The sequence below is a fragment of the Mesoplodon bidens genome, assembly GCF_964165515.1.
Source record: "Mesoplodon bidens genome assembly, chromosome: 8".
In the NCBI taxonomy this organism is placed as follows: domain Eukaryota; kingdom Metazoa; phylum Chordata; class Mammalia; order Artiodactyla; family Ziphiidae; genus Mesoplodon; species Mesoplodon bidens.
This window is the reverse complement of record NC_138165.1, coordinates 62,127,854-62,140,543: the sequence shown is the minus strand read 5'-3', so window position 1 is coordinate 62,140,543 and position 12,690 is coordinate 62,127,854.

The window sequence follows — 12,690 nt, the reverse complement described above, 5'->3', positions numbered from 1 at the left end:
CTGTGACCTTTACGTGGCTACGCAGGATTGTTAGAGCAGCTGCGTGTGGATATATCTGCAAGTGGTTCCAGCAAACACACAGTTGTGCACACAGGTGGGCACAGCACACACACAAACATATGCAGGTGCACAGCACAAATATATTCACACACTAGCATATGCACACACATGCACGCATATACCCATGCACACACTAACATGAGCAAGTGCACACTAACGTGTGCAAGTGCACATATCTATGCACATGCACAGCATAGGTATGCAAACAGGCACATGCAAACGCATGTACATAGCACACACACAGGGAACAAAGTGAATCCATAAAGTGAATCCGTAAAGCATTAAGTCCTGAACACAAGTGAAGCTGACATGTATTTTTCCCTTTTCTTAGCTTTGATGTTTTTCAGAATAAAAAGTTTAAGAAAAAAGTTAATGGCAAATGACTTTTGATTCATAGGAATTTCTGACTTATTCTACAAATATTATGACGGGAGAAATGAATGTAGATATTACATGTGTCCACTAATGGATGAATGGAGAAGAAAAACACGGTCCATCAATACAAGGGAATGTTATTCAGCCTAAAAAGGAAGACACTTCTGACACAGGCTGCAGCAGGGATGACCCTTGAGGGCATTATGCTCAGTGATGTAAGCTAGACACAAAACAACAAACAGTGCTTGATCCACTCATACAAGGCCCCTAGAGCATTCAGAAACATAGAGACATAAAGTAGGATGTTGAGTGCCAGGGGCTGAGGGAGGGACAATGGGGAGTGAGTGTTTAATGGGGACTGTTTCAATTTTGCAAGATGAAAAAGTTCTGGAGGAGGATGGTGGTCAGGTTTGCACAACAGTGAGAATTACTTCTTGACCCTGAAATGTGCACTTAAAAATGGTTAAGATAGTAAATTTTATGTTATGTGTATTTGACCAAAATTTTTTAAACTTTTTAAAAAACAACAGGAAATGTCCATGAATACCACAAGATGCACAACTTCACTAACAACCGAGGGATTAAAACCATAAGAAAACTACTGTGCACACACCTACCAGAATGGCAGACATGAAGACACAGTATCAAATATCAGCAGGACGTGGAGCAATGGAAAGCCTGGTGTGCAGCAGGGGGTGCAACCACTTCTGAAGCAATCGGGCCTCAGAGAGCGAAGTCCGTGTACACAGACCCACAATGTTCCTCCCAGCTGAACACAAACCCCCCAGCCCTGCACCAGAACACACGGACATGGACTCTGCAGCCACAGGAGCCAAACCTGAAAGAACCTGAAGGCCATCACAAGTGGATGCTGAATGAACCATGCACACTCCTATGAAGGAATATTCCACAGCAATGGAGTACATTTTGTTTAAAGGTAGTAAAACTATAAACATTATTTTTTTAAAAAAACTATATTCACAAGATGAAAGAATCTATAATTCTGGCACCTAGGGATTGTCAAATGCTCCTAAAAATAGATTGTTGTGGAAATGTTTATTATAAGGAAATTGACATATTCTCTAGGAAGGATGGGGTGAATGGGCCTGCTACATTTTCTACATTGAAGACATATACAGGTTTTGATTCTGCTTCTGTTAAATCAAGTGGGGCTTCATTGGATTTCTGCTACTACGGAGACAATAAAATTCTGGGTAGGGGTCAGGAGAAAATTAGTCATAGGTGTTCTCATGTAATAATTACTGTTGAAAGTGTAAATGATCCATTTATCAGTAAGACTGTGAATAGAATAACTGCTACATTACGTCATATGAGATTGTGTGTGCTACTGTCCCTAGAGCTCCAGTGAGTGAGTATTTTGAATGTGAAGCTCATCCAGATCTGAGGATGGAATAAATGGCTAGGTGTGATATGACTAATATAAATAATATGCCTACATTTATATGAATTAGTGGATAAGATATGGGAAGAGGAATTCATGTTGTGAGAGCCAGGGTTAAGGCTAGCATTGGGGCAATAATATATAAATTGATGATGTTGATGGACATAGTGGTTCTTTAATAAGTAAATTGAATGCCTCAGCAATGGGTTGTAATAATCCACGGGGGCTGATGATTTCTGGCCCTTTCTGTATTTGTATATAGCCTAGGATTTTCCATTTAGTTAATATGAGGAATGCTATGGTGAATTAAATTGGGTCATTTGTGAAAGAATGTTGATTATAAACATATTCTTAGGAAGAGGACTTGAACCACTGCAGATAAAGGTTTCAGTTTTACATAATCACCAGGCTCTGCCACCATAACAAACCCGGTTCTACAGTAAGGTATGTATAAATTAATTGAATGTAGATTATATCATCATTTAGTTTGCAGACATTTTGTAAAGTAAGCCGTATTGCTCTTGTCCTTTCATAGTGGAAGAAATCTGCAATAGACAGAAAGCAACCAGGATGACTCCAGTGTGAATTCAGATCACGTGAGACTTTAATCGTTGAACAAACAGACAATTAATAGCAGTTATACCATTGAAATGTCGTGATGCAGCATCAAGGTCATAAACCATATTGCCGAAATGAACTCCAGAATACAATTACAATGTTATCCCTAGTAACACTTGTTCCGTTGATCAGTGTTTTAGAAGAACAGGTGATAAAGCATTTTCACTAGCTGGTCTAAATTTTAATCATTCAGAGGTGGTTTTATTCTCCAAAGAATAAATGGCGCACGGGCTCAAGGCACACTGGCTTCAGTAGCTGTGGCACGCAGGCTCAGTAGTTGTGGCCCACTGGCTTAGTTGCTCCGTGGCACGTGGGATCTTCCCAGACCGGGGATCGAACCCGTGTCCCCTGCATTGGCAGGCGAATTGTTAACGACTGCATCACCAGGGAAGTCCCAGAATCACAGTCTCCCTTTTAATATACCTTAAGCCCAAAGAATCCTTGGAAAATTGTTACAGAAAATAAGACAATAAAATATTGTAAGGACTGTAACAGAAGCATATAGTACACAGTTCATATAGACACATCCCAAGCAGTTACAAAGTATATTAAAAGGCAGGTTGCAATTTTATTTTATTTATTTTATTTTTTTAACATCTTTTTTGGAGTATAATTGCTTTACAATGATGTGTTATTTTCTGCTTTATAACAAAGTGAATCAGTTATACGTATGCTTATGTTCCCATATCTCTTCCCTCTTGCATCTCCCTCCCTCCCACCCTCCCTATCCCACCCCTCTAGGTGGTCACAAAGCACCGAGCTGCTCTCCCTGTGCTATGCGTCTGAGGGAGGCTGCAATATTAAAAGAATAAGATAAATTATACCCACAAACTCCCAATATTTCCTGAAACATTGCAATCTGAAACCCTAGTGTAGGAAGCAGAAGATTCCAGGAGACATTCTACAAATGAAGGACTCTAAACCCTGTGGTTGGATAAGGAATTCTGAAAGGAAGGTAATCTCACCCAAGGAGAGCAGGTTCCTATACTTCTCTAATATCACATCCCTGTACAATTCCCACTGATCTTGGTCCAGGCATTCTCACTCTTCTTGAGAGATATCTATGGCCATATCCTGGAATGTCAGCAGTCCCTGAAATTAAAAGTACACATGCCATGTGGCCACGGGAAGAGTTCATAATGTGACCCAAGAAGAAAACAGCAAGTTAAAAGAACTGGTTTTAATTTAGAAGAGTGTCCTCAATTATCCACTAATATATATATATATATATATATATATATATATATATATATATATATATATATATATATATATATATATATTTTACACAGTAACTTTCTCTACCTTATTTCTAACTACAAGAAAAGAGTATGGCATGTGATCCACAAAACCAGTATAGAGACTATACTTAACTGGAAAAGAAATGATAAAATTATGGTTTCAACACAGGCATATGCATTTTTGTCTGTTTTATTTATATCAAACTGGATAAAATGTGTGTATTTCTCAGAAAGAAAAGACATGTCGAGGTAGAAATGTACCTTTCAACTCTTCATGGGTACACGAGTACACCGGGGAGATTGTAAAAGTGCAGATTGTGATTCAGTAGGTCCGGTGGGCCTGAGTTCTATTTTTTTAACAAGCTCATTTTTAACTAGTGATGCCACAGTCTCTGATTCATTAATGACAATTGTGAATAGCAGAGTCGTAATTAGAAAGGTAAAAATTCATATTTAATTTTGAACTTAAAGTGTCTTATGAATTTTACACCTTTAATAGGTTAGTAAGCACAGCAGCAACAATCATTTGTGAATATTTACCGTAGAGCTCGTTTCTTTCTAACATTTTTGTGTAGGATTCCAGGAAAAAGGCCTGGGCTGCGGTCACAGTGGGCGGGGCCCGCAGGCCGGGCCGCCCCTCCAGGACCTCCGACGGGGCCCTGCGATCCTGGCGGCTCCCTCTGCCGGCGCCCCCCTCGCTCCCAGAAGGCCTCGGAGCAGAGCAGTCCCACCCACTGCACCCAGAACGGAGCCCGCGTTTCCGCAGAGCTGGAGCTCCCGGCTCGGGGTCTCTTCCCTCCGCCATCACAGAACTGCCCCGGAGCCCGAGGGGAGGGCGGCCTCACTGAGGCTGCCGGCTCTGGAGGGGCCACGGCGGCCGAAGCCGCGACAGTCGTGCGGACGGCGGGCCGGGTAAGTGGGCGCCTACCCTCCGCCTGGTCCGGTGCCCGGGCGGCAGCGCAAGACCAGCTTCTGAGGGGCAGGGGTTCACTGCCACTCGCCGCTGCTGTCTAGAAAGAGCGGCCCCAGCGTCTGGTCCCGGGGAACTTCGGTCCCTCCTCTCGCTCCTGCCCTCGGCCTGGCTCGCGGGGCCTGGGGGGCGTGGGGAGGGGGTCGGCCTGAGCGTCCTGAGGGGAAACGGGGCAAGGGAGGCGCAAGGTCCGGCTGCAGCGTCAGCGCCCCTCCTCCTGACTGCGGGGAAAGCGGCTAAAAACTCCTCCCGAGGCTCGCAGGCCCCTTATTCAGCCGAGTCCCTCTGCGCTCCTTCTTCCCTGAGCTAAAGCACCGGGGGGAGGGGACAGGGCAGGGGACTGGCGCAGGTAATGGGGAACATCAAAAGGTGATTGTTAACTAAGCAAAACCAGCTCTCCCAACAACCTGAGGAATATAGCGCTTTTCTTTGTATGCGAAGGTGCCAGAGTCTGGGCTCACTGAATTCCTTCCTTTCATATGCACCTCAGCGCTCTGGGGCCTGCATATTCTGCATTTGCATATCCTGAGTTCCTCAGGGCCCGCGCCTCACACTGGAGGGCTGCAAGGGCTGATGACTGTGACATCTTTTGTTTACTGAGATGGCAAGAAATATTCCATTTCTCACAGGCTTGAGGCGCAGACAGTGAAAAAGAGTCGGAGAATCTCACTCAGCATGTACTTTGCTTTACATGTAGATAATATTTATACTTAACTGTGCTAGTAGAGGTTCTCAAGTGCAATCAGCTTGTACTACTGCCCTCTATGTATTCATTTCATCAATATCATAAGATAAATTCCTGTAGAATTGACTTAATCCATTTAAATGGGATAATGATTTTTAAAGGAAACATAATAGAAATATAAAAACAAAACCTTTACCACTAAGGGCTGGGTCTGGAACAACCTAAATAAATATTCCATTGTTAAAATATTGAAAGATATATTCAATAGAAATATCAACAAAAATGACAAATAATAAGGGCAGCAGAATGTTGAAATGTTCTATCTTTATCATAAAAGTGGCAGAAAATCATTTATTAATAGGCACTGGGGGCAGAAGATGCCTGATTTTATACCTTTGTCATATTTGTACTGTTGTTTCAACAAGTAGCTTACAGACAAAATGGAAAAACAAGGAGGTTTGTGCCTGAGATCATGTTGATGTGAAACCAGGGATGGCCACATTGTGCCAGGTGAGTTAAGTTTACCTGGCAGGTAGACCGCAGAGCTCCTGAGAAGCAAGGGTTGGAATTTTTCTGCTGGGTGCCCCTTAGTTTTTGTTACTTGATTGATTGTGAGTCATGTTTCAGGAAAGACCTGATCACAGGAAAAGGGTGGGAATAGAGTGATTTGGGGAGCAGCTAACAACATTCATCACGGCTCACGGCCTGAATGAATTTTAAAGAAACAGGAAAACAAATGCTTCTTATGGAATCAGAGAATGTCCAGCCGGACAATCCCAGAAAATGAGAAACACCCGTCCCATTTTCCAGATGAGAAAACAGAGGCCCAGCAAGGTGAAATCCCTCACCCAAGTTGCACCAGTCTCTCCTCCCCACTACATGGTTCATGAAAGCAGGACTTTTCCTGTCATGATCACTGCTGAACCCCAAAAAGGGCCAGGCTTCTAGCAGCTGCTCCAAAAATTTTGATTGACTGTAGGAACAATGCTATTTCTTTATTTCTCACTCTTATTCAGGATTGTGCCAGGAACTCCCCAGGTTGCAATGTAATTCGATAAATGTAAATATTAATTGAATTTTGTTGTGATGAGGACTTAGGCTTTGAAGGTAACAGACTTGGTTCAGATCTTGATTCTGCCACTCAATAGCTGTTTGGCTTTGGGAAAATTACTAAACCTCTCTGAGCTTATTTCCTCCTTTGTAAAGTGGGGATAAATGTATCTGAGCCAGCAGAGCACCTGCATGAGAGACTAAATATCGGTCTTTCTCACTCTCCCACGCCATCTCTCTGTTCTTCCCAGAGAAGTTGTACAGAAGGATATAGTACTTTCTTAAAATAATTAATTAATTAGTTAATTAATTTTTGGCTGCATTGAGTCTTCGTTGCTATGTGCAGACTTTCTCTAGTTGCAGCGAGCAGGGGCTACTCTTTGTTGCGGTGTGCGGGCTTCTCATTGCGGTGGCTTCTGTTGGTATGCTTGTTGTGGAGCACCGGCTCTAGGCACACGGGCTTCAGTAGTTGTGGCCTGCAGGCTCAGTAGTTGTGGCACATGGGCTTAGCTGCTCCACGGCATGTGGGATTTTCCCTGACCAGGGCTCGAACCCATGTCCCCTGCCTTGGCAGGCATATTCTTAACCACTGCACCACCAGGAAAGTCCGATATACTACTTTATAAAGAGGGGTTTTAATTTATTTCAGATAGTGTACATTTTTCTTGTAGAAAAGTTTATTCCACTATAGAAACATTAACATGCAATACCACTACAAATGCAGTATTCTATGGGTTAGATATTATCAGTAAATTTTATAAGTAATTGGGCAAATGCCAAAGCACTAGGTACTGGGGAGTAAGAAGACTCAAATCTGGGGTGCCCCCCATGCCAATTTCAAGAGCAGCGTGTGTTTTTCAAATCCATATTTCATCTTGTCTTTGTTTCTCATCCATCCTCTGTGTCTGCCTTTCTCAAGAAGGCTCAGATCCTCCGCTTTCACACCCTGCCGGCTGGCTGTGCCCCAGCTCCCGTCCTGGAACCTCTGCACGCATGGGTGTGCCTGCTCTCCCTGGGCCTCACCAGCTTTGCCAGGGAGCTGCTGTATCGTGCACTGCTTGCTGTACCCCAGAGTGCCTAGACCATTCTGGTACATGAAGTACACCCTCAGCACCATGTGTGCACGCCCATCCCCTTACCTTATATCCTGCCTCTAAGCCAGGCTTGGGGGTGACTACAGTGTGCATTCAGCTATGTGAGGTGCCGGGATCAAATTGAAGTTCCCAACTTTTGAAGTTGCAGGCTTCAGGGGCACGCAGTGATTTAAAGTCGGGTCACCTGACTTAAAGCGGGGTGGGGGCTGTTTGATTTAAAGCCAGGGCAGCTGACTTAAAGCCTGCGTCCCTCCGCTGCAGGACGAGACCAACTTTGGTGGTGCACGGGTTCGCTCCAAGCCAGCACTGCTGTTCAGGAAGAGCCTCCAGTAGCGCCTTAGTGCAGGGGGACTTGGTCCGTTGTCCTGCCGCTGCCCTCAGTGGGGGGCCACCTGCTCTTCTGGAGGAGAATCAGGGAGGGGGAAGGGCAGAGTCCTGGCTGGAGTTGCGGCACCCCTTGTCTGATGGCAGGGAAGGGGGGCGGGGCTGTGTGGTGTCCTGGGACTGGACTCACCAGGTCGACTCAGCCTCTCAGCCTCCTCACCTCCCCCCACACATCCCACAAGAGTTTCCAGTAATATGTAATTGCACCTTAGGTTCTCGGTCTTCAAACTCATACCCAGGCTCCCAGGTCCCTTGATTCAGCCAATTCCTCTGTGCTCTGTCTTCTATTAGATACAGTCACTGAGGGAGGGTCTGGGGGATGGGACTGGAAGGACCCCGGCAGCACTGGGCTCAGCTGACTAAAGAGATCTGAGGCCTGTGCTCTCACACATGTGCGAGGACCCCTTAAGGCGGAATCGAGGGGGCCAGTTAGAGGCAGTCCTTGCTGCCTCAAGTGAGTATGGATCACCGTCGGGTGGGGAACACGTTGAGCCTTGAGAAGTACTGTTAGGAGGATGTGTTCCTCCCTCGGCTTCAAGGACGTGGGTGGGCTTCAGAGCTCCAGTTCCCCTCCAGGCCTCCAGGTCTGACTGCATCCCAGCAGCCTTGCAGACCTGGCCTCCTGTCCCAGAACTTGCCAGGCTCCAGGAAGAATCCAGACTGCAGAGATGGTGCCTGAGCGCTCCAGCTTAAGAAGTGCTGTCCCTGGGGACCCAACAGTGGAGGGAGGAAGGGTGAAAGGAGTAGGGCGGTGGGGTAGGGAGGGGTGGCTGCCCTGGGAGATGTTGAGAGAGAAATATCGTCCCCCACACCCCCTGCCCCCTGCAACTGACCCATTGATGCCATAGGATCTCAGGGCCTTTTAGTCAGAGATGCCTCTGTTTCTTTACTCCTGTGTTCAAAACTATGCAAAACCAACTGTTCATCCTCTTGCTGCCTTGCCAGGACTTTTAAAGCACTGTTCTTTTGGAGCACTCATTCCCTAAACTGCAGTTTGGAGCTGTCCCAGCTATTAAAAAGTGTTCTCCTTAAACTGAGACTAAATCCTACTCTTTTGGAAAAACAACCTTCACTTCAGAGGGGATCATGTTTTCTGCCCATTCCTTCCTTCTACTGCCCTCTTAAGAAGCCCTGTGCTCAAAGAGCTTGGCGATTTATTTTTTGCTTGATTTCAAAAAGAAACCTTCCCCATGCACCCCAAAAAGCTTTCCTGGAACCTAGGTGTTTCAAAACCATGACCGTGTTTTGCAGTTAGTATACACTGGGTAGACTGCCTAGCAATCCCTCCAAGAGCCTGAGGTGAGTGTAATCAACTTATTTGATTGGATGCCCTTCAAGTTTAGGAAGGTCCCATTCTTATGCCCCAGCAGATAAGACAGAGCCCTGGATGGCTGTGGATGTGATTAGATAACTTCTGATGATTTTATTTCCCTTACTGAGCTGCTGCTTCTAGGTTAAATTCATTTTATTACCTGTCTATTCTTTTTTTTTTTTTCTTTTTGCGGTGTGCGGGCCTCTCACTGTTGTGGCCTCTCCCGTTGCGGAGCACAGGCTCCGGATGCGCAGGCCCAGCGGCCATGGCTCACGGGCCCAGCCGCTCCGCGGCATATGGGATCCTCCCAGACCGGGGCACGAACCCGTATCCCCTGCATCGGCAGGCGGACTCTCAACCACTGCGCCACCAGGGAGGCCCTACCTGTCTATTCTTAAAGAAAGACTGCGAAAGTCACTGTAATAGGTCAGGAGTCTGAGCTCAGGGTTGGTTAAAGGTACTCACAGGGAGGAAGGTGGATAAAAATAGGTGGATAAAATAGGAGGGTTGGAAAGTACAGCCGGGACAACCGTGTTCACCGTGCGTACTAATAAAGGCCAGAATCTCCTCATTTATCGCTGCTGGGAAGTTCTGATGGTTTCACAGGATCAAACTCAAATCATATTCAAACTAGGGGATTTCCCTGAGCATAAAAGGAAGTATCCATCCCTAGTAGGAGTCGCTTCAGAGGAATAAAGACAGAGATGTAGAGAAAGGACTTGAGGACACCGGGAGGGGGAAGGGTAAGCTGGGATGAAGTGAGAGAGTGGCATGGACATGTATACACTACCAAAGGTGAAATAGGTAGCTAGTGGGAAGTAGCTGCATATAGCACAGGGAGATCAGCTCAGTGCTTTGTGACCACCTAGAGGGGTGGGATAGGGAGGGTGGGAGGGAGACGCAACAGGGCGGGGATATGGGGATATATGTATACGAATAGCTGATTCACTTTGTTATACAGCAGAAGCTAACACAACATGGTAAAGCAATTATACTCCAATAAAGATGTTAACAACAACAACAAAAAAGCCCAAAAAACTAAGTCAGTCAAGCCAACGGAGACATTGTATGTGTTTACAGTTCAAGAAATCCACAAGAGAATCCTTTATTCTGTATGCAATGAATGGTCCATTCGAAAAGAAAAAAACTTTCTAAAATGTTGCTTTTCCATTTATTGTTCAGAACATCATTTTTATACCTCTGCATTTCTTACTATTCAAAGCCAAGTCACGTGAGTTACACGGAAGCAGCTGATTGATTTAAAGTTGGGTCATGTGATTTAAAAACCAGTGGCAGTTGATTGATTTAAATCCCGGTCATATGACATGAGGAGGGGGTGCTAAAAACGGCTTTTTCATCTCTGGCTCAGAATATCATATTTACCTTGGTTTTTCTTATGATTTAGAAAACTTGAGCTGTGTCTCCTTCGAATCATCAGGAGAAAAATACAGTATTTCACGTTCATTCTTTTTTTTTTTTTTTCTTTTTGCGGTATGCGGGCCTCTCACTGTTGTGGCCTCTCCCGTTGCGGAGCACAGGCTCCGGATGCGCAGGCCCAGCGGCCATGGCTCACGGGCCCAGCCGCTCCGCGGCATATGGGATCCTCCCAGACCGGGGCACGAACCCGTATCCCCTGCATCGGCAGGCGGACTCTCAACCACTGCGCCACCAGGGAGGCCCCACGTTCATTCTTGAAACCAGCTTCTCACGGTTAAGGTGTATTGACCAAAAGATCTTCCTTCTTCAAGAGATTCCAAACCTCTGTAAGAAACTTTATTGTAACTGGAGAAAAAAAGAAGAATGAAATCAGGCCAGCAGCTGCAGGAGGCAAGGCAGCCCCCAGAACTAGGGAAGGAGGAGGAGGAAGGGCAGAGAGCTGCCATTAGAGCAGACAACCTCCAGAGGGCGCAGAAGCACCGGCAGAGCCCACCTGCCACTCCCAGTTTGGCACTGCAGGGTGAGATTTGGGTTTGGAGATGGGGTTGCTGTAACCCCAGGGAGGTGAGCAATGAAGAGGAGTTGATTACCGGTCTCCTCTGACTCTCTGGCCCAAATTGCCTGCCCCTCCCCAGGGGGGACAGAGTTTTGCTTTCAGCAACTGATGGGGCACTTCCAGGCTGGTGGGGTTGCCCAGTGGCCTGACAGCCTGACAGGCTGACTGCGGTGTGCCCGCCTTTTGTTTCTCCAGAATCTGCACATCAGGAGGTGCATGGTTGCGGAAGCCCATTCACCGCCCCCCCAAGGGGGAAGGCACCTTCCCTGGCTGTACCCTATGATCACCAGGTACTTGAAATGAATGCAAGTTTTTTGACTTCAAGGAAAAGCTCACATAACCGCTTCTGCCTCATAATGTGTGGGATTTACTATAATGGAAGGACATTATAAAGAACAGGTAGAAAACTCACCTGTTGGTCTCCATGTAGGAGTTTATTTTGCATGAATCCCTCCTACATGAGTAGATAGCAGAGGTTTATTTTTGTTCCCGTGTGTGTAGTTGTGGCAGAGGATGTAGGTATGGTGATTTGAAGCGCTCAAAGAAATATTCTCAGAACTCTCAAGACTTTTCCTGATTGGAACCGAAAGAGACCTGGAAAAGGAGGAAAAGAAAAGGAGGAGGGAAGAACGAGTGACTGTTTCTCAGTAAATTCACCTTCCTGGTTGATTGCTCTGTCTTCTCATTTCTTTTAACTTCTATGTATGTCTAATGGAATAATGTAGAAAGGCTGCTTTTTATGCTTTAAAAGATTTTTCATCGCAAAGAAACTAGAAGTGGCTAACAGAACTTATTCAAATCAATTTTTTTTTTTGTGGTACGCGGGCCTCTCTCTGTCATGGCCTCTCCCGTTGCGGAGCACAGGCTCTGGATGCGCAGGCTCAGCAGCTATGGCTCACGGGCCCAGCCGCTCCGCGGCATGTGGGATCTTCCCGGACTGGGGCATGAACCTGTGTCCCCTGCATCAGCAGGCGGACTCTCAACCACTGCGCCACCAGGGAAGCCCTATTCAAATCAATTTTACATAGAGACTTTGATATTAAATTTGTATATTAAAATGGGTTAATCCAAATTTTCTCTTTCTTTTTGAGTGAATATTTGTAACATATTTTAGATATACAGAATTGTGAGAATGGGTACCATTTTTCACCACTTAAATGATTTCTTTTAAATGAATAGATTGTACACTTTAAATGCCAATGTTGTGTCTTACATGTAGTTTTTTAATTCCTTGATTTCCAAAACGTGTGCTTATTTCATTGATTTCTATCTAATAATCTGTCTCCCATTTATTGTTTCTTTATATTTTATTGATCTGTAGTTAATTTGCATTGTTATATTAGTTTCAGAGGTACAACATAGTGATTCATAAATGTTTAGGTTGTTCTCCATTTATACTTATTATAAAAGAGTGGCTCTGGGCTTCCCTGGTGGCGCAGTGGTTGAGAGTCCGCCTGCCAATGCAGGGGACATGGGTTCGTGCCCCGGTCCAGGAAGATCCCACAT